Source organism: Oryctolagus cuniculus, chromosome 10, assembly GCF_051225735.1.
Source record: "Oryctolagus cuniculus isolate XC-2025 breed Fujian yellow rabbit chromosome 10, ASM5122573v1, whole genome shotgun sequence".
Classification (NCBI taxonomy): domain Eukaryota; kingdom Metazoa; phylum Chordata; class Mammalia; order Lagomorpha; family Leporidae; genus Oryctolagus; species Oryctolagus cuniculus.
The window spans coordinates 74,550,633-74,569,081 of NC_142876.1; the positions used below are offsets into that span (position 1 = coordinate 74,550,633).

At 69.6% G+C, this 18,449-nt stretch overlaps 8 non-coding genes across 8 annotated transcripts; all 8 read left to right on the forward strand.

Moving 5' to 3' along the window:
- The first annotated feature begins 1,197 nt into the window (after positions 1-1,197).
- Positions 1,198-1,316, forward strand: LOC149124229 (5S ribosomal RNA). The gene has a single exon (XR_016215442.1). It is a non-coding gene; the product is annotated as a 5S ribosomal RNA (ribosomal RNA).
- A 2,312-nt stretch (positions 1,317-3,628) lies between these two features.
- On the forward strand, positions 3,629-3,747 carry LOC149124230 (5S ribosomal RNA). The gene has a single exon (XR_016215444.1). It is a non-coding gene; the product is annotated as a 5S ribosomal RNA (ribosomal RNA).
- Positions 3,748-6,088: 2,341 nt separating this feature from the next.
- Positions 6,089-6,207, forward strand: LOC149124231 (5S ribosomal RNA). The gene has a single exon (XR_016215445.1). It is a non-coding gene; the product is annotated as a 5S ribosomal RNA (ribosomal RNA).
- A 2,321-nt stretch (positions 6,208-8,528) lies between these two features.
- On the forward strand, positions 8,529-8,647 carry LOC149124232 (5S ribosomal RNA). Its single transcript, XR_016215446.1, has one exon. It is a non-coding gene; the product is annotated as a 5S ribosomal RNA (ribosomal RNA).
- Positions 8,648-10,969: 2,322 nt separating this feature from the next.
- Positions 10,970-11,088, forward strand: LOC149124233 (5S ribosomal RNA). Its single transcript, XR_016215447.1, has one exon. It is a non-coding gene; the product is annotated as a 5S ribosomal RNA (ribosomal RNA).
- A 2,316-nt stretch (positions 11,089-13,404) lies between these two features.
- On the forward strand, positions 13,405-13,523 carry LOC149124234 (5S ribosomal RNA). Its single transcript, XR_016215448.1, has one exon. It is a non-coding gene; the product is annotated as a 5S ribosomal RNA (ribosomal RNA).
- A 2,334-nt stretch (positions 13,524-15,857) lies between these two features.
- Positions 15,858-15,976, forward strand: LOC149124235 (5S ribosomal RNA). The gene has a single exon (XR_016215449.1). It is a non-coding gene; the product is annotated as a 5S ribosomal RNA (ribosomal RNA).
- A 2,354-nt stretch (positions 15,977-18,330) lies between these two features.
- Positions 18,331-18,449, forward strand: LOC149124236 (5S ribosomal RNA). Its single transcript, XR_016215450.1, has one exon. It is a non-coding gene; the product is annotated as a 5S ribosomal RNA (ribosomal RNA).

The window sequence follows — 18,449 nt, forward strand, 5'->3', positions numbered from 1 at the left end:
GGGAACACCTGTGCAGCCCCCGAGAGAGCCGGCCGGCCGGCCGGCGGTGTGCCGCTCCCCCGCGGAAGTGGGGAATGTGGCAGGGGGAACCGCCCTTCCACGGAGGTGGAAGGGACGGTAGCCAACCCGGGAAGAACCAGCAGCAAACCCGGGGAGGGCCGAGCAGACGAAAGAACAGCGCAGGGTCCTGTGTCGTTCCTCCATGAAGAGGGGGAGCGACAGTCTCGAACTGGCTGCCGGGCTGGAGGGTGCGGGTCGCGCTGAAGCGCCCCACCCTCCCGTGAGGGAACGGGCGCTGAGGACGGAAATCCCTCTGTGCCACGAAGGGTGTCGGGGTGTGCGACTGTGTGCCCCTTGTGTAGGCGTGTGTGTGTGTGTGTGTGTGTGTGTGTGAGTGCCCACGCGAGCGTGCGGCGGGGGTGATTCCGTGCGCTGCCGCCCTCCTTCCCGACCTGCTGCCCCACTTGGGCCCCCGTGACCGAGCGGGGACAAGGGTCCCCAGGCCCTCAGCTGTCCTCGCGGCGTGGGAGTGTGTGGAGGCGCGGCGGCCGTGCCGGGGGAGGGCGGGCGACCTGTGCGTCAGCGGTGGGGGGGCTGCTGGCGGCCGGGTAGGAGGGAAGGCCCGGGCCGCGGTGGTGTGGGGCGCCGAACCCCCTGGTGCCGGGACCCGCGAGCCGCGGGGCGCAGCCCTGGGCAGGCGTGGAGGCTGCCGGGCACGGCTGGCGTGTGGCTGGGCGATGGCGGCAGGCAGGGGATCCGGCCTAGAAAGAGAGAGTAGGAGTTCCCTGTGGCCAGCGGCAGCCGGAGGAGGTTGGCTCCCCTTGGCTTGGCGGCAGCGTGCCGACTGGGCGCCCGGTGCTGCAGGTCCTGGGCTGGGCAGGCGGAGGGCTGGAGTTCGGGCACTGGTGCAGGGCTAGGCGGAGGGCGGCTGAGGAGGAGGGGGGGGGAGGAGGAGAAGAGAAGAGAAGAGAAAAGAGGGAGGAGGCGGAGGAGAAGCGGCAGCGGGAGCGGGAGCGGGAGTGGGAATGGGAATGGGAATGGGAATGGGAATGGGAATGGGAGTGAGAGCGGGGAGCGGGCAGGAGGAGGAGGAGGAGGAGGCGGCGGCGGCGGAGGCGGAGGCGGCGGCGGCGGCGGCGGCGGCGGCGGCGGCTGTGCGTGCGCGCACTCAAGGGGGGCCTGGAGGCGGCCTCTGGCGTCTACGGCCATACCACCCTGAACGCGCCCGATCTCGTCTGATCTCGGAAGCTAAGCAGGGTCGGGCCTGGTTAGTACTTGGATGGGAGACCGCCTGGGAATACCGGGTGCTGTAGGCTTTTGCCCCGCGGCACCCTCCCCTTTTGCTCGCCTTTGGCTGGCTGCCTAGCCACGCCCCCATCCGCCAGCCCGCACGCCGGGACCCCTGCGACCCCCAACGCAGCTCCAGCAGGGGGCAGAAGCCCGACCCCTCCACCTGGCAGCCCCAGCCCGCCCGCGCCTCGGGCCTGGGCCTGGGCACGGGCACGGGCACGGGCACGGGCACGGGTGGGCCGGCCAGCTGTCCCCGGCTGCCGCAGCCCCACCGCCAACCCCGGGGCCCACCCCGGGACACAGGCCACGCCCCGCGCCATCCAGCGCGCCCCCTCCAACCCCAAACCAGCGACTCACCGCCCGCCAGGGCGCTCCCCTGCCGGCCGCCCCAACCCCGCAGCCCGCCGCACCAGCAGCTCCCGGCACCTGCACTCCCACCGCCCCTCCCGGGCTCCTGTCTCCCAGGGAGCCCAATGACTGTGACCACGACCACGACCACGACCACCGCCCGAAGACGACGCCAGGGCGCGGTTGCCCACCACTCAGGGCCCGGTGCCTCGCGCAGCCCAACCCGCGGGCCCTCTGCGCCACCTGGCCGTGCGGCGGCCACGCGCCACAGCCGCGGAAGCCCTCCAGAGCGCAAAGGAGGGACCCCACACCAAGCCTCGCAGGCAATACAGGCACCCTCTCCCTCTGTCTCTGACTTACACCAACACCTACACGTCTCTCTCTCTTTCTCTCTCTCTCTCTGTCTCTCTCTCCTCTCTCTGTCCCCCTCTCCCCCATCAGCCCTGACTCACACAGCATCCAAACGGGGCACCCTTTTGGCAGGCCAGGCAGAGACCCGCGGCCACAGGCTGCGTGCCCACAGGACCTCCCCGGGACAGAGGGTCCGTGGCAGGCAGGCAGCACACAGCCTGTGGTCTCTGTGGGGAGCAACTCGGATTGGACTGAGTTACTGGAATTAAGACTTATTCTATGCATCTGCTCTCCCACAATATGGCGCTGGGAGAGGAGAAAACAGCTTCTATGCAGCTGCCTCTTGCCAACTTGAGTGATGACCTCCAGGAGCTGATCCTGCTCCTGATTGGAGGAGAGCAGCGTACTTGGCGTGTGGGCAGCCGAGTTGGGATTGGCGGAAGAGGACTATAAAGGAGGAGAGAGACAACATGCACCAGGAACATCTAAGGGGAACACCTGTGCAGCCCCCGAGAGAGCCGGCCGGCCGGCCGGCGGTGTGCCGCTCCCCCGCGGAAGTGGGGAATGTGGCAGGGGGAACCGCCCTTCCACGGAGGTGGAAGGGACGGTAGCCAACCCGGGAAGAACCAGCAGCAAACCCGGGGAGGGCCGAGCAGACGAAAGAACAGCGCAGGGTCCTGTGTCGTTCCTCCATGAAGAGGGGGAGCGACAGTCTCGAACTGGCTGCCGGGCTGGAGGGTGCGGGTCGCGCTGAAGCGCCCCACCCTCCCGTGAGGGAACGGGCGCTGAGGACGGAAATCCCTCTGTGCCACGAAGGGTGTCGGGGTGTGCGACTGTGTGCCCCTTGTGTAGGCGTGTGTGTGTGTGTGTGTGTGTGTGTGTGAGTGCCCACGCGAGCGTGCGGCGGGGGTGATTCCGTGCGCTGCCGCCCTCCTTCCCGACCTGCTGCCCCACTTGGGCCCCCGTGACCGAGCGGGGACAAGGGTCCCCAGGCCCTCAGCTGTCCTCGCGGCGTGGGAGTGTGTGGAGGCGCGGCGGCCGTGCCGGGGGAGGGCGGGCGACCTGTGCGTCAGCGGTGGGGGGGCTGCTGGCGGCCGGGTAGGAGGGAAGGCCCGGGCCGCGGTGGTGTGGGGCGCCGAACCCCCTGGTGCCGGGACCCGCGAGCCGCGGGGCGCAGCCCTGGGCAGGCGTGGAGGCTGCCGGGCACGGCTGGCGTGTGGCTGGGCGATGGCGGCAGGCAGGGGATCCGGCCTAGAAAGAGAGAGTAGGAGTTCCCTGTGGCCAGCGGCAGCCGGAGGAGGTTGGCTCCCCTTGGCTTGGCGGCAGCGTGCCGACTGGGCGCCCGGTGCTGCAGGTCCTGGGCTGGGCAGGCGGAGGGCTGGAGTTCGGGCACTGGTGCAGGGCTAGGCGGAGGGCGGCTGAGGAGGAGGGGGGGGGAGGAGGAGAAGAGAAGAGAAGAGAAAAGAGGGAGGAGGCGGAGGAGAAGCGGCAGCGGGAGCGGGAGCGGGAATGGGAATGGGAATGGGAATGGGAATGGGAGTGAGAGCGGGGAGCGGGCAGGAGGAGGAGGAGGCGGCGGCGGCGGCGGCGGCGGCTGTGCGGGCGCGCACTCAAGAGGGGCCTGGAGGCAGCCTCTGGCGTCTACGGCCATACCACCCTGAACGCGCCCGATCTCGTCTGATCTCGGAAGCTAAGCAGGGTCGGGCCTGGTTAGTACTTGGATGGGAGACCGCCTGGGAATACCGGGTGCTGTAGGCTTTTGCCCCGCGGCACCCTCCCCTTTTGCTCGCCTTTGGCTGGCTGCCTAGCCACGCCCCCATCCGCCAGCCCGCACGCCGGGACCCCTGCGACCCCCAACGCAGCTCCAGCAGGGGGCAGAAGCCCGACCCCTCCACCTGGCAGCCCCAGCCCGCCTGCGCCTCGGGCCTGGGCCTGGGCCTGGGCCTGGGCCTGGGCACGGGCACGGGCACGGGCACGGGCACGGGCGGGCCGGCCAGCTGTCCCCGGCTGCCGCAGCCCCACCGCCAACCCCGGGGCCCACCCCGGGACACAGGCCACGCCCCGCGCCATCCAGCGCGCCCCCTCCAACCCCAAACCAGCGACTCACCGCCCGCCAGGGCGCTCCCCTGCCGGCCGCCCCAACCCCGCAGCCCGCCGCACCAGCAGCTCCCGGCACCTGCACTCCCACCGCCCCTCCCGGGCTCCTGTCTCCCAGGGAGCCCAATGACTGTGACCACGACCACGACCACGACCACCGCCCGAAGACGACGCCAGGGCGCGGTTGCCCACCACTCAGGGCCCGGTGCCTCGCGCAGCCCAACCCGCGGGCCCTCTGCGCCACCTGGCCGTGCGGCGGCCACGCGCCACAGCCGCGGAAGCCCTCCAGAGCGCAAAGGAGGGACCCCACACCAAGCCTCGCAGGCAATACAGGCACCCTCTCCCTCTGTCTCTGACTTACACCAACACCTACACGTCTCTCTCTCTTTCTCTCTCTCTCTCTGTCTCTCTCTCCTCTCTCTGTCCCCCTCTCCCCCATCAGCCCTGACTCACACAGCATCCAAACGGGGCACCCTTTTGGCAGGCCAGGCAGAGACCCGCGGCCACAGGCTGCGTGCCCACAGGACCTCCCCGGGACAGAGGGTCCGTGGCAGGCAGGCAGCACACAGCCTGTGGTCTCTGTGGGGAGCAACTCGGATTGGACTGAGTTACTGGAATTAAGACTTATTCTATGCATCTGCTCTCCCACAATATGGCGCTGGGAGAGGAGAAAACAGCTTCTATGCAGCTGCCTCTTGCCAACTTGAGTGATGACCTCCAGGAGCTGATCCTGCTCCTGATTGGAGGAGAGCAGCGTACTTGGCGTGTGGGCAGCCGAGTTGGGATTGGCGGAAGAGGACTATAAAGGAGGAGAGAGACAACATGCACCAGGAACATCTAAGGGGAACACCTGTGCAGCCCCCGAGAGAGCCGGCCGGCCGGCCGGCGGTGTGCCGCTCCCCCGCGGAAGTGGGGAATGTGGCAGGGGGAACCGCCCTTCCACGGAGGTGGAAGGGACGGTAGCCAACCCGGGAAGAACCAGCAGCAAACCCGGGGAGGGCCGAGCAGACGAAAGAACAGCGCAGGGTCCTGTGTCGTTCCTCCATGAAGAGGGGGAGCGACAGTCTCGAACTGGCTGCCGGGCTGGAGGGTGCGGGTCGCGCTGAAGCGCCCCACCCTCCCGTGAGGGAACGGGCGCTGAGGACGGAAATCCCTCTGTGCCACGAAGGGTGTCGGGGTGTGCGACTGTGTGCCCCTTGTGTAGGCGTGTGTGTGTGTGTGTGTGTGTGTGTGTGTGAGTGCCCACGCGAGCGTGCGGCGGGGGTGATTCCGTGCGCTGCCGCCCTCCTTCCCGACCTGCTGCCCCACTTGGGCCCCCGTGACCGAGCGGGGACAAGGGTCCCCAGGCCCTCAGCTGTCCTCGCGGCGTGGGAGTGTGTGGAGGCGCGGCGGCCGTGCCGGGGGAGGGCGGGCGACCTGTGCGTCAGCGGTGGGGGGGCTGCTGGCGGCCGGGTAGGAGGGAAGGCCCGGGCCGCGGTGGTGTGGGGCGCCGAACCCCCTGGTGCCGGGACCCGCGAGCCGCGGGGCGCAGCCCTGGGCAGGCGTGGAGGCTGCCGGGCACGGCTGGCGTGTGGCTGGGCGATGGCGGCAGGCAGGGGATCCGGCCTAGAAAGAGAGAGTAGGAGTTCCCTGTGGCCAGCGGCAGCCGGAGGAGGTTGGCTCCCCTTGGCTTGGCGGCAGCGTGCCGACTGGGCGCCCGGTGCTGCAGGTCCTGGGCTGGGCAGGCGGAGGGCTGGAGTTCGGGCACTGGTGCAGGGCTAGGCGGAGGGCGGCTGAGGAGGAGGGGGGGGGAGGAGGAGAAGAGAAGAGAAGAGAAAAGAGGGAGGAGGCGGAGGAGAAGCGGCAGCGGGAGCGGGAGCGGGAATGGGAATGGGAATGGGAATGGGAGTGAGAGCGGGGAGCGGGCAGGAGGAGGAGGAGGAGGCGGCGGCGGCGGCGGCGGCGGCGGCGGCGGCGGCTGTGCGGGCGCGCACTCAAGAGGGGCCTGGAGGCAGCCTCTGGCGTCTACGGCCATACCACCCTGAACGCGCCCGATCTCGTCTGATCTCGGAAGCTAAGCAGGGTCGGGCCTGGTTAGTACTTGGATGGGAGACCGCCTGGGAATACCGGGTGCTGTAGGCTTTTGCCCCGCGGCACCCTCCCCTTTTGCTCGCCTTTGGCTGGCTGCCTAGCCACGCCCCCATCCGCCAGCCCGCACGCCGGGACCCCTGCGACCCCCAACGCAGCTCCAGCAGGGGGCAGAAGCCCGACCCCTCCACCTGGCAGCCCCAGCCCGCCCGCGCCTCGGGCCTGGGCCTGGGCCTGGGCCTGGGCACGGGCACGGGCACGGGCACGGGCACGGGCGGGCCGGCCAGCTGTCCCCGGCTGCCGCAGCCCCACCGCCAACCCCGGGGCCCACCCCGGGACACAGGCCACGCCCCGCGCCATCCAGCGCGCCCCCTCCAACCCCAAACCAGCGACTCACCGCCCGCCAGGGCGCTCCCCTGCCGGCCGCCCCAACCCCGCAGCCCGCCGCACCAGCAGCTCCCGGCACCTGCACTCCCACCGCCCCTCCCGGGCTCCTGTCTCCCAGGGAGCCCAATGACTGTGACCACGACCACGACCACGACCACCGCCCGAAGACGACGCCAGGGCGCGGTTGCCCACCACTCAGGGCCCGGTGCCTCGCGCAGCCCAACCCGCGGGCCCTCTGCGCCACCTGGCCGTGCGGCGGCCACGCGCCACAGCCGCGGAAGCCCTCCAGAGCGCAAAGGAGGGACCCCACACCAAGCCTCGCAGGCAATACAGGCACCCTCTCCCTCTGTCTCTGACTTACACCAACACCTACACGTCTCTCTCTCTTTCTCTCTCTCTCTCTGTCTCTCTCTCCTCTCTCTGTCCCCCTCTCCCCCATCAGCCCTGACTCACACAGCATCCAAACGGGGCACCCTTTTGGCAGGCCAGGCAGAGACCCGCGGCCACAGGCTGCGTGCCCACAGGACCTCCCCGGGACAGAGGGTCCGTGGCAGGCAGGCAGCACACAGCCTGTGGTCTCTGTGGGGAGCAACTCGGATTGGACTGAGTTACTGGAATTAAGACTTATTCTATGCATCTGCTCTCCCACAATATGGCGCTGGGAGAGGAGAAAACAGCTTCTATGCAGCTGCCTCTTGCCAACTTGAGTGATGACCTCCAGGAGCTGATCCTGCTCCTGATTGGAGGAGAGCAGCGTACTTGGCGTGTGGGCAGCCGAGTTGGGATTGGCGGAAGAGGACTATAAAGGAGGAGAGAGACAACATGCACCAGGAACATCTAAGGGGAACACCTGTGCAGCCCCCGAGAGAGCCGGCCGGCCGGCCGGCGGTGTGCCGCTCCCCCGCGGAAGTGGGGAATGTGGCAGGGGGAACCGCCCTTCCACGGAGGTGGAAGGGACGGTAGCCAACCCGGGAAGAACCAGCAGCAAACCCGGGGAGGGCCGAGCAGACGAAAGAACAGCGCAGGGTCCTGTGTCGTTCCTCCATGAAGAGGGGGAGCGACAGTCTCGAACTGGCTGCCGGGCTGGAGGGTGCGGGTCGCGCTGAAGCGCCCCACCCTCCCGTGAGGGAACGGGCGCTGAGGACGGAAATCCCTCTGTGCCACGAAGGGTGTCGGGGTGTGCGACTGTGTGCCCCTTGTGTAGGCGTGTGTGTGTGTGTGTGTGTGTGTGTGTGAGTGCCCACGCGAGCGTGCGGCGGGGGTGATTCCGTGCGCTGCCGCCCTCCTTCCCGACCTGCTGCCCCACTTGGGCCCCCGTGACCGAGCGGGGACAAGGGTCCCCAGGCCCTCAGCTGTCCTCGCGGCGTGGGAGTGTGTGGAGGCGCGGCGGCCGTGCCGGGGGAGGGCGGGCGACCTGTGCGTCAGCGGTGGGGGGGCTGCTGGCGGCCGGGTAGGAGGGAAGGCCCGGGCCGCGGTGGTGTGGGGCGCCGAACCCCCTGGTGCCGGGACCCGCGAGCCGCGGGGCGCAGCCCTGGGCAGGCGTGGAGGCTGCCGGGCACGGCTGGCGTGTGGCTGGGCGATGGCGGCAGGCAGGGGATCCGGCCTAGAAAGAGAGAGTAGGAGTTCCCTGTGGCCAGCGGCAGCCGGAGGAGGTTGGCTCCCCTTGGCTTGGCGGCAGCGTGCCGACTGGGCGCCCGGTGCTGCAGGTCCTGGGCTGGGCAGGCGGAGGGCTGGAGTTCGGGCACTGGTGCAGGGCTAGGCGGAGGGCGGCTGAGGAGGAGGGGGGGGGAGGAGGAGAAGAGAAGAGAAGAGAAAAGAGGGAGGAGGCGGAGGAGAAGCGGCAGCGGGAGCGGGAGCGGGAATGGGAATGGGAATGGGAATGGGAGTGAGAGCGGGGAGCGGGCAGGAGGAGGAGGAGGAGGCGGCGGCGGCGGCGGCGGCGGCTGTGCGGGCGCGCACTCAAGAGGGGCCTGGAGGCAGCCTCTGGCGTCTACGGCCATACCACCCTGAACGCGCCCGATCTCGTCTGATCTCGGAAGCTAAGCAGGGTCGGGCCTGGTTAGTACTTGGATGGGAGACCGCCTGGGAATACCGGGTGCTGTAGGCTTTTGCCCCGCGGCACCCTCCCCTTTTGCTCGCCTTTGGCTGGCTGCCTAGCCACGCCCCCATCCGCCAGCCCGCACGCCGGGACCCCTGCGACCCCCAACGCAGCTCCAGCAGGGGGCAGAAGCCCGACCCCTCCACCTGGCAGCCCCAGCCCGCCCGCGCCTCGGGCCTGGGCCTGGGCCTGGGCCTGGGCACGGGCACGGGCACGGGCACGGGCACGGGCGGGCCGGCCAGCTGTCCCCGGCTGCCGCAGCCCCACCGCCAACCCCGGGGCCCACCCCGGGACACAGGCCACGCCCCGCGCCATCCAGCGCGCCCCCTCCAACCCCAAACCAGCGACTCACCGCCCGCCAGGGCGCTCCCCTGCCGGCCGCCCCAACCCCGCAGCCCGCCGCACCAGCAGCTCCCGGCACCTGCACTCCCACCGCCCCTCCCGGGCTCCTGTCTCCCAGGGAGCCCAATGACTGTGACCACGACCACGACCACGACCACCGCCCGAAGACGACGCCAGGGCGCGGTTGCCCACCACTCAGGGCCCGGTGCCTCGCGCAGCCCAACCCGCGGGCCCTCTGCGCCACCTGGCCGTGCGGCGGCCACGCGCCACAGCCGCGGAAGCCCTCCAGAGCGCAAAGGAGGGACCCCACACCAAGCCTCGCAGGCAATACAGGCACCCTCTCCCTCTGTCTCTGACTTACACCAACACCTACACGTCTCTCTCTCTTTCTCTCTCTCTCTCTGTCTCTCTCTCCTCTCTCTGTCCCCCTCTCCCCCATCAGCCCTGACTCACACAGCATCCAAACGGGGCACCCTTTTGGCAGGCCAGGCAGAGACCCGCGGCCACAGGCTGCGTGCCCACAGGACCTCCCCGGGACAGAGGGTCCGTGGCAGGCAGGCAGCACACAGCCTGTGGTCTCTGTGGGGAGCAACTCGGATTGGACTGAGTTACTGGAATTAAGACTTATTCTATGCATCTGCTCTCCCACAATATGGCGCTGGGAGAGGAGAAAACAGCTTCTATGCAGCTGCCTCTTGCCAACTTGAGTGATGACCTCCAGGAGCTGATCCTGCTCCTGATTGGAGGAGAGCAGCGTACTTGGCGTGTGGGCAGCCGAGTTGGGATTGGCGGAAGAGGACTATAAAGGAGGAGAGAGACAACATGCACCAGGAACATCTAAGGGGAACACCTGTGCAGCCCCCGAGAGAGCCGGCCGGCCGGCCGGCGGTGTGCCGCTCCCCCGCGGAAGTGGGGAATGTGGCAGGGGGAACCGCCCTTCCACGGAGGTGGAAGGGACGGTAGCCAACCCGGGAAGAACCAGCAGCAAACCCGGGGAGGGCCGAGCAGACGAAAGAACAGCGCAGGGTCCTGTGTCGTTCCTCCATGAAGAGGGGGAGCGACAGTCTCGAACTGGCTGCCGGGCTGGAGGGTGCGGGTCGCGCTGAAGCGCCCCACCCTCCCGTGAGGGAACGGGCGCTGAGGACGGAAATCCCTCTGTGCCACGAAGGGTGTCGGGGTGTGCGACTGTGTGCCCCTTGTGTAGGCGTGTGTGTGTGTGTGTGTGTGTGTGTGAGTGCCCACGCGAGCGTGCGGCGGGGGTGATTCCGTGCGCTGCCGCCCTCCTTCCCGACCTGCTGCCCCACTTGGGCCCCCGTGACCGAGCGGGGACAAGGGTCCCCAGGCCCTCAGCTGTCCTCGCGGCGTGGGAGTGTGTGGAGGCGCGGCGGCCGTGCCGGGGGAGGGCGGGCGACCTGTGCGTCAGCGGTGGGGGGGCTGCTGGCGGCCGGGTAGGAGGGAAGGCCCGGGCCGCGGTGGTGTGGGGCGCCGAACCCCCTGGTGCCGGGACCCGCGAGCCGCGGGGCGCAGCCCTGGGCAGGCGTGGAGGCTGCCGGGCACGGCTGGCGTGTGGCTGGGCGATGGCGGCAGGCAGGGGATCCGGCCTAGAAAGAGAGAGTAGGAGTTCCCTGTGGCCAGCGGCAGCCGGAGGAGGTTGGCTCCCCTTGGCTTGGCGGCAGCGTGCCGACTGGGCGCCCGGTGCTGCAGGTCCTGGGCTGGGCAGGCGGAGGGCTGGAGTTCGGGCACTGGTGCAGGGCTAGGCGGAGGGCGGCTGAGGAGGGGGGGGGGGAGGAGGAGAAGAGAAGAGAAAAGAGGGAGGAGGCGGAGGAGAAGCGGCAGCGGGAGCGGGAGCGGGAATGGGAATGGGAATGGGAATGGGAATGGGAGTGAGAGCGGGGAGCGGGCAGGAGGAGGAGGAGGAGGCGGCGGCGGCGGCGGCGGCGGCGGCTGTGCGGGCGCGCACTCAAGAGGGGCCTGGAGGCAGCCTCTGGCGTCTACGGCCATACCACCCTGAACGCGCCCGATCTCGTCTGATCTCGGAAGCTAAGCAGGGTCGGGCCTGGTTAGTACTTGGATGGGAGACCGCCTGGGAATACCGGGTGCTGTAGGCTTTTGCCCCGCGGCACCCTCCCCTTTTGCTCGCCTTTGGCTGGCTGCCTAGCCACGCCCCCATCCGCCAGCCCGCACGCCGGGACCCCTGCGACCCCCAACGCAGCTCCAGCAGGGGGCAGAAGCCCGACCCCTCCACCTGGCAGCCCCAGCCCGCCCGCGCCTCGGGCCTGGGCCTGGGCCTGGGCCTGGGCACGGGCACGGGCACGGGCACGGGCACGGGCGGGCCGGCCAGCTGTCCCCGGCTGCCGCAGCCCCACCGCCAACCCCGGGGCCCACCCCGGGACACAGGCCACGCCCCGCGCCATCCAGCGCGCCCCCTCCAACCCCAAACCAGCGACTCACCGCCCGCCAGGGCGCTCCCCTGCCGGCCGCCCCAACCCCGCAGCCCGCCGCACCAGCAGCTCCCGGCACCTGCACTCCCACCGCCCCTCCCGGGCTCCTGTCTCCCAGGGAGCCCAATGACTGTGACCACGACCACGACCACGACCACCGCCCGAAGACGACGCCAGGGCGCGGTTGCCCACCACTCAGGGCCCGGTGCCTCGCGCAGCCCAACCCGCGGGCCCTCTGCGCCACCTGGCCGTGCGGCGGCCACGCGCCACAGCCGCGGAAGCCCTCCAGAGCGCAAAGGAGGGACCCCACACCAAGCCTCGCAGGCAATACAGGCACCCTCTCCCTCTGTCTCTGACTTACACCAACACCTACACGTCTCTCTCTCTTTCTCTCTCTCTCTCTGTCTCTCTCTCCTCTCTCTGTCCCCCTCTCCCCCATCAGCCCTGACTCACACAGCATCCAAACGGGGCACCCTTTTGGCAGGCCAGGCAGAGACCCGCGGCCACAGGCTGCGTGCCCACAGGACCTCCCCGGGACAGAGGGTCCGTGGCAGGCAGGCAGCACACAGCCTGTGGTCTCTGTGGGGAGCAACTCGGATTGGACTGAGTTACTGGAATTAAGACTTATTCTATGCATCTGCTCTCCCACAATATGGCGCTGGGAGAGGAGAAAACAGCTTCTATGCAGCTGCCTCTTGCCAACTTGAGTGATGACCTCCAGGAGCTGATCCTGCTCCTGATTGGAGGAGAGCAGCGTACTTGGCGTGTGGGCAGCCGAGTTGGGATTGGCGGAAGAGGACTATAAAGGAGGAGAGAGACAACATGCACCAGGAACATCTAAGGGGAACACCTGTGCAGCCCCCGAGAGAGCCGGCCGGCCGGCCGGCGGTGTGCCGCTCCCCCGCGGAAGTGGGGAATGTGGCAGGGGGAACCGCCCTTCCACGGAGGTGGAAGGGACGGTAGCCAACCCGGGAAGAACCAGCAGCAAACCCGGGGAGGGCCGAGCAGACGAAAGAACAGCGCAGGGTCCTGTGTCGTTCCTCCATGAAGAGGGGGAGCGACAGTCTCGAACTGGCTGCCGGGCTGGAGGGTGCGGGTCGCGCTGAAGCGCCCCACCCTCCCGTGAGGGAACGGGCGCTGAGGACGGAAATCCCTCTGTGCCACGAAGGGTGTCGGGGTGTGCGACTGTGTGCCCCTTGTGTAGGCGTGTGTGTGTGTGTGTGTGTGTGTGTGAGTGCCCACGCGAGCGTGCGGCGGGGGTGATTCCGTGCGCTGCCGCCCTCCTTCCCGACCTGCTGCCCCACTTGGGCCCCCGTGACCGAGCGGGGACAAGGGTCCCCAGGCCCTCAGCTGTCCTCGCGGCGTGGGAGTGTGTGGAGGCGCGGCGGCCGTGCCGGGGGAGGGCGGGCGACCTGTGCGTCAGCGGTGGGGGGGCTGCTGGCGGCCGGGTAGGAGGGAAGGCCCGGGCCGCGGTGGTGTGGGGCGCCGAACCCCCTGGTGCCGGGACCCGCGAGCCGCGGGGCGCAGCCCTGGGCAGGCGTGGAGGCTGCCGGGCACGGCTGGCGTGTGGCTGGGCGATGGCGGCAGGCAGGGGATCCGGCCTAGAAAGAGAGAGTAGGAGTTCCCTGTGGCCAGCGGCAGCCGGAGGAGGTTGGCTCCCCTTGGCTTGGCGGCAGCGTGCCGACTGGGCGCCCGGTGCTGCAGGTCCTGGGCTGGGCAGGCGGAGGGCTGGAGTTCGGGCACTGGTGCAGGGCTAGGCGGAGGGCGGCTGAGGAGGAGGGGGGGGGAGGAGGAGAAGAGAAGAGAAGAGAAAAGAGGGAGGAGGCGGAGGAGAAGCGGCAGCGGGAGCGGGAGCGGGAATGGGAATGGGAATGGGAATGGGAGTGAGAGCGGGGAGCGGGCAGGAGGAGGAGGAGGAGGCGGCGGCGGCGGCGGCGGCTGTGCGGGCGCGCACTCAAGAGGGGCCTGGAGGCAGCCTCTGGCGTCTACGGCCATACCACCCTGAACGCGCCCGATCTCGTCTGATCTCGGAAGCTAAGCAGGGTCGGGCCTGGTTAGTACTTGGATGGGAGACCGCCTGGGAATACCGGGTGCTGTAGGCTTTTGCCCCGCGGCACCCTCCCCTTTTGCTCGCCTTTGGCTGGCTGCCTAGCCACGCCCCCATCCGCCAGCCCGCACGCCGGGACCCCTGCGACCCCCAACGCAGCTCCAGCAGGGGGCAGAAGCCCGACCCCTCCACCTGGCAGCCCCAGCCCGCCCGCGCCTCGGGCCTGGGCCTGGGCCTGGGCCTGGGCCTGGGCACGGGCACGGGCACGGGCACGGGCACGGGCACGGGCACGGGCGGGCCGGCCAGCTGTCCCCGGCTGCCGCAGCCCCACCGCCAACCCCGGGGCCCACCCCGGGACACAGGCCACGCCCCGCGCCATCCAGCGCGCCCCCTCCAACCCCAAACCAGCGACTCACCGCCCGCCAGGGCGCTCCCCTGCCGGCCGCCCCAACCCCGCAGCCCGCCGCACCAGCAGCTCCCGGCACCTGCACTCCCACCGCCCCTCCCGGGCTCCTGTCTCCCAGGGAGCCCAATGACTGTGACCACGACCACGACCACGACCACCGCCCGAAGACGACGCCAGGGCGCGGTTGCCCACCACTCAGGGCCCGGTGCCTCGCGCAGCCCAACCCGCGGGCCCTCTGCGCCACCTGGCCGTGCGGCGGCCACGCGCCACAGCCGCGGAAGCCCTCCAGAGCGCAAAGGAGGGACCCCACACCAAGCCTCGCAGGCAATACAGGCACCCTCTCCCTCTGTCTCTGACTTACACCAACACCTACACGTCTCTCTCTCTTTCTCTCTCTCTCTCTGTCTCTCTCTCCTCTCTCTGTCCCCCTCTCCCCCATCAGCCCTGACTCACACAGCATCCAAACGGGGCACCCTTTTGGCAGGCCAGGCAGAGACCCGCGGCCACAGGCTGCGTGCCCACAGGACCTCCCCGGGACAGAGGGTCCGTGGCAGGCAGGCAGCACACAGCCTGTGGTCTCTGTGGGGAGCAACTCGGATTGGACTGAGTTACTGGAATTAAGACTTATTCTATGCATCTGCTCTCCCACAATATGGCGCTGGGAGAGGAGAAAACAGCTTCTATGCAGCTGCCTCTTGCCAACTTGAGTGATGACCTCCAGGAGCTGATCCTGCTCCTGATTGGAGGAGAGCAGCGTACTTGGCGTGTGGGCAGCCGAGTTGGGATTGGCGGAAGAGGACTATAAAGGAGGAGAGAGACAACATGCACCAGGAACATCTAAGGGGAACACCTGTGCAGCCCCCGAGAGAGCCGGCCGGCCGGCCGGCGGTGTGCCGCTCCCCCGCGGAAGTGGGGAATGTGGCAGGGGGAACCGCCCTTCCACGGAGGTGGAAGGGACGGTAGCCAACCCGGGAAGAACCAGCAGCAAACCCGGGGAGGGCCGAGCAGACGAAAGAACAGCGCAGGGTCCTGTGTCGTTCCTCCATGAAGAGGGGGAGCGACAGTCTCGAACTGGCTGCCGGGCTGGAGGGTGCGGGTCGCGCTGAAGCGCCCCACCCTCCCGTGAGGGAACGGGCGCTGAGGACGGAAATCCCTCTGTGCCACGAAGGGTGTCGGGGTGTGCGACTGTGTGCCCCTTGTGTAGGCGTGTGTGTGTGTGTGTGTGTGTGTGTGAGTGCCCACGCGAGCGTGCGGCGGGGGTGATTCCGTGCGCTGCCGCCCTCCTTCCCGACCTGCTGCCCCACTTGGGCCCCCGTGACCGAGCGGGGACAAGGGTCCCCAGGCCCTCAGCTGTCCTCGCGGCGTGGGAGTGTGTGGAGGCGCGGCGGCCGTGCCGGGGGAGGGCGGGCGACCTGTGCGTCAGCGGTGGGGGGGCTGCTGGCGGCCGGGTAGGAGGGAAGGCCCGGGCCGCGGTGGTGTGGGGCGCCGAACCCCCTGGTGCCGGGACCCGCGAGCCGCGGGGCGCAGCCCTGGGCAGGCGTGGAGGCTGCCGGGCACGGCTGGCGTGTGGCTGGGCGATGGCGGCAGGCAGGGGATCCGGCCTAGAAAGAGAGAGTAGGAGTTCCCTGTGGCCAGCGGCAGCCGGAGGAGGTTGGCTCCCCTTGGCTTGGCGGCAGCGTGCCGACTGGGCGCCCGGTGCTGCAGGTCCTGGGCTGGGCAGGCGGAGGGCTGGAGTTCGGGCACTGGTGCAGGGCTAGGCGGAGGGCGGCTGAGGAGGAGGGGGGGGGAGGAGGAGAAGAGAAGAGAAGAGAAAAGAGGGAGGAGGCGGAGGAGAAGCGGCAGCGGGAGCGGGAGCGGGAATGGGAATGGGAATGGGAATGGGAGTGAGAGCGGGGAGCGGGCAGGAGGAGGAGGAGGAGGCGGCGGCGGCGGCGGCGGCTGTGCGGGCGCGCACTCAAGAGGGGCCTGGAGGCAGCCTCTGGCGTCTACGGCCATACCACCCTGAACGCGCCCGATCTCGTCTGATCTCGGAAGCTAAGCAGGGTCGGGCCTGGTTAGTACTTGGATGGGAGACCGCCTGGGAATACCGGGTGCTGTAGGCTTTTGCCCCGCGGCACCCTCCCCTTTTGCTCGCCTTTGGCTGGCTGCCTAGCCACGCCCCCATCCGCCAGCCCGCACGCCGGGACCCCTGCGACCCCCAACGCAGCTCCAGCAGGGGGCAGAAGCCCGACCCCTCCACCTGGCAGCCCCAGCCCGCCCGCGCCTCGGGCCTGGGCCTGGGCCTGGGCCTGGGCCTGGGCACGGGCACGGGCACGGGCACGGGCACGGGCACGGGCACGGGCGGGCCGGCCAGCTGTCCCCGGCTGCCGCAGCCCCACCGCCAACCCCGGGGCCCACCCCGGGACACAGGCCACGCCCCGCGCCATCCAGCGCGCCCCCTCCAACCCCAAACCAGCGACTCACCGCCCGCCAGGGCGCTCCCCTGCCGGCCGCCCCAACCCCGCAGCCCGCCGCACCAGCAGCTCCCGGCACCTGCACTCCCACCGCCCCTCCCGGGCTCCTGTCTCCCAGGGAGCCCAATGACTGTGACCACGACCACGACCACGACCACCGCCCGAAGACGACGCCAGGGCGCGGTTGCCCACCACTCAGGGCCCGGTGCCTCGCGCAGCCCAACCCGCGGGCCCTCTGCGCCACCTGGCCGTGCGGCGGCCACGCGCCACAGCCGCGGAAGCCCTCCAGAGCGCAAAGGAGGGACCCCACACCAAGCCTCGCAGGCAATACAGGCACCCTCTCCCTCTGTCTCTGACTTACACCAACACCTACACGTCTCTCTCTCTTTCTCTCTCTCTCTCTGTCTCTCTCTCCTCTCTCTGTCCCCCTCTCCCCCATCAGCCCTGACTCACACAGCATCCAAACGGGGCACCCTTTTGGCAGGCCAGGCAGAGACCCGCGGCCACAGGCTGCGTGCCCACAGGACCTCCCCGGGACAGAGGGTCCGTGGCAGGCAGGCAGCACACAGCCTGTGGTCTCTGTGGGGAGCAACTCGGATTGGACTGAGTTACTGGAATTAAGACTTATTCTATGCATCTGCTCTCCCACAATATGGCGCTGGGAGAGGAGAAAACAGCTTCTATGCAGCTGCCTCTTGCCAACTTGAGTGATGACCTCCAGGAGCTGATCCTGCTCCTGATTGGAGGAGAGCAGCGTACTTGGCGTGTGGGCAGCCGAGTTGGGATTGGCGGAAGAGGACTATAAAGGAGGAGAGAGACAACATGCACCAGGAACATCTAAGGGGAACACCTGTGCAGCCCCCGAGAGAGCCGGCCGGCCGGCCGGCGGTGTGCCGCTCCCCCGCGGAAGTGGGGAATGTGGCAGGGGGAACCGCCCTTCCACGGAGGTGGAAGGGACGGTAGCCAACCCGGGAAGAACCAGCAGCAAACCCGGGGAGGGCCGAGCAGACGAAAGAACAGCGCAGGGTCCTGTGTCGTTCCTCCATGAAGAGGGGGAGCGACAGTCTCGAACTGGCTGCCGGGCTGGAGGGTGCGGGTCGCGCTGAAGCGCCCCACCCTCCCGTGAGGGAACGGGCGCTGAGGACGGAAATCCCTCTGTGCCACGAAGGGTGTCGGGGTGTGCGACTGTGTGCCCCTTGTGTAGGCGTGTGTGTGTGTGTGTGTGTGTGTGTGTGAGTGCCCACGCGAGCGTGCGGCGGGGGTGATTCCGTGCGCTGCCGCCCTCCTTCCCGACCTGCTGCCCCACTTGGGCCCCCGTGACCGAGCGGGGACAAGGGTCCCCAGGCCCTCAGCTGTCCTCGCGGCGTGGGAGTGTGTGGAGGCGCGGCGGCCGTGCCGGGGGAGGGCGGGCGACCTGTGCGTCAGCGGTGGGGGGGCTGCTGGCGGCCGGGTAGGAGGGAAGGCCCGGGCCGCGGTGGTGTGGGGCGCCGAACCCCCTGGTGCCGGGACCCGCGAGCCGCGGGGCGCAGCCCTGGGCAGGCGTGGAGGCTGCCGGGCACGGCTGGCGTGTGGCTGGGCGATGGCGGCAGGCAGGGGATCCGGCCTAGAAAGAGAGAGTAGGAGTTCCCTGTGGCCAGCGGCAGCCGGAGGAGGTTGGCTCCCCTTGGCTTGGCGGCAGCGTGCCGACTGGGCGCCCGGTGCTGCAGGTCCTGGGCTGGGCAGGCGGAGGGCTGGAGTTCGGGCACTGGTGCAGGGCTAGGCGGAGGGCGGCTGAGGAGGAGGGGGGGGGAGGAGGAGAAGAGAAGAGAAGAGAAAAGAGGGAGGAGGCGGAGGAGAAGCGGCAGCGGGAGCGGGAGCGGGAATGGGAATGGGAATGGGAATGGGAGTGAGAGCGGGGAGCGGGCAGGAGGAGGAGGAGGAGGCGGCGGCGGCGGCGGCGGCGGCGGCGGCGGCGGCGGCTGTGCGGGCGCGCACTCAAGAGGGGCCTGGAGGCAGCCTCTGGCGTCTACGGCCATACCACCCTGAACGCGCCCGATCTCGTCTGATCTCGGAAGCTAAGCAGGGTCGGGCCTGGTTAGTACTTGGATGGGAGACCGCCTGGGAATACCGGGTGCTGTAGGCT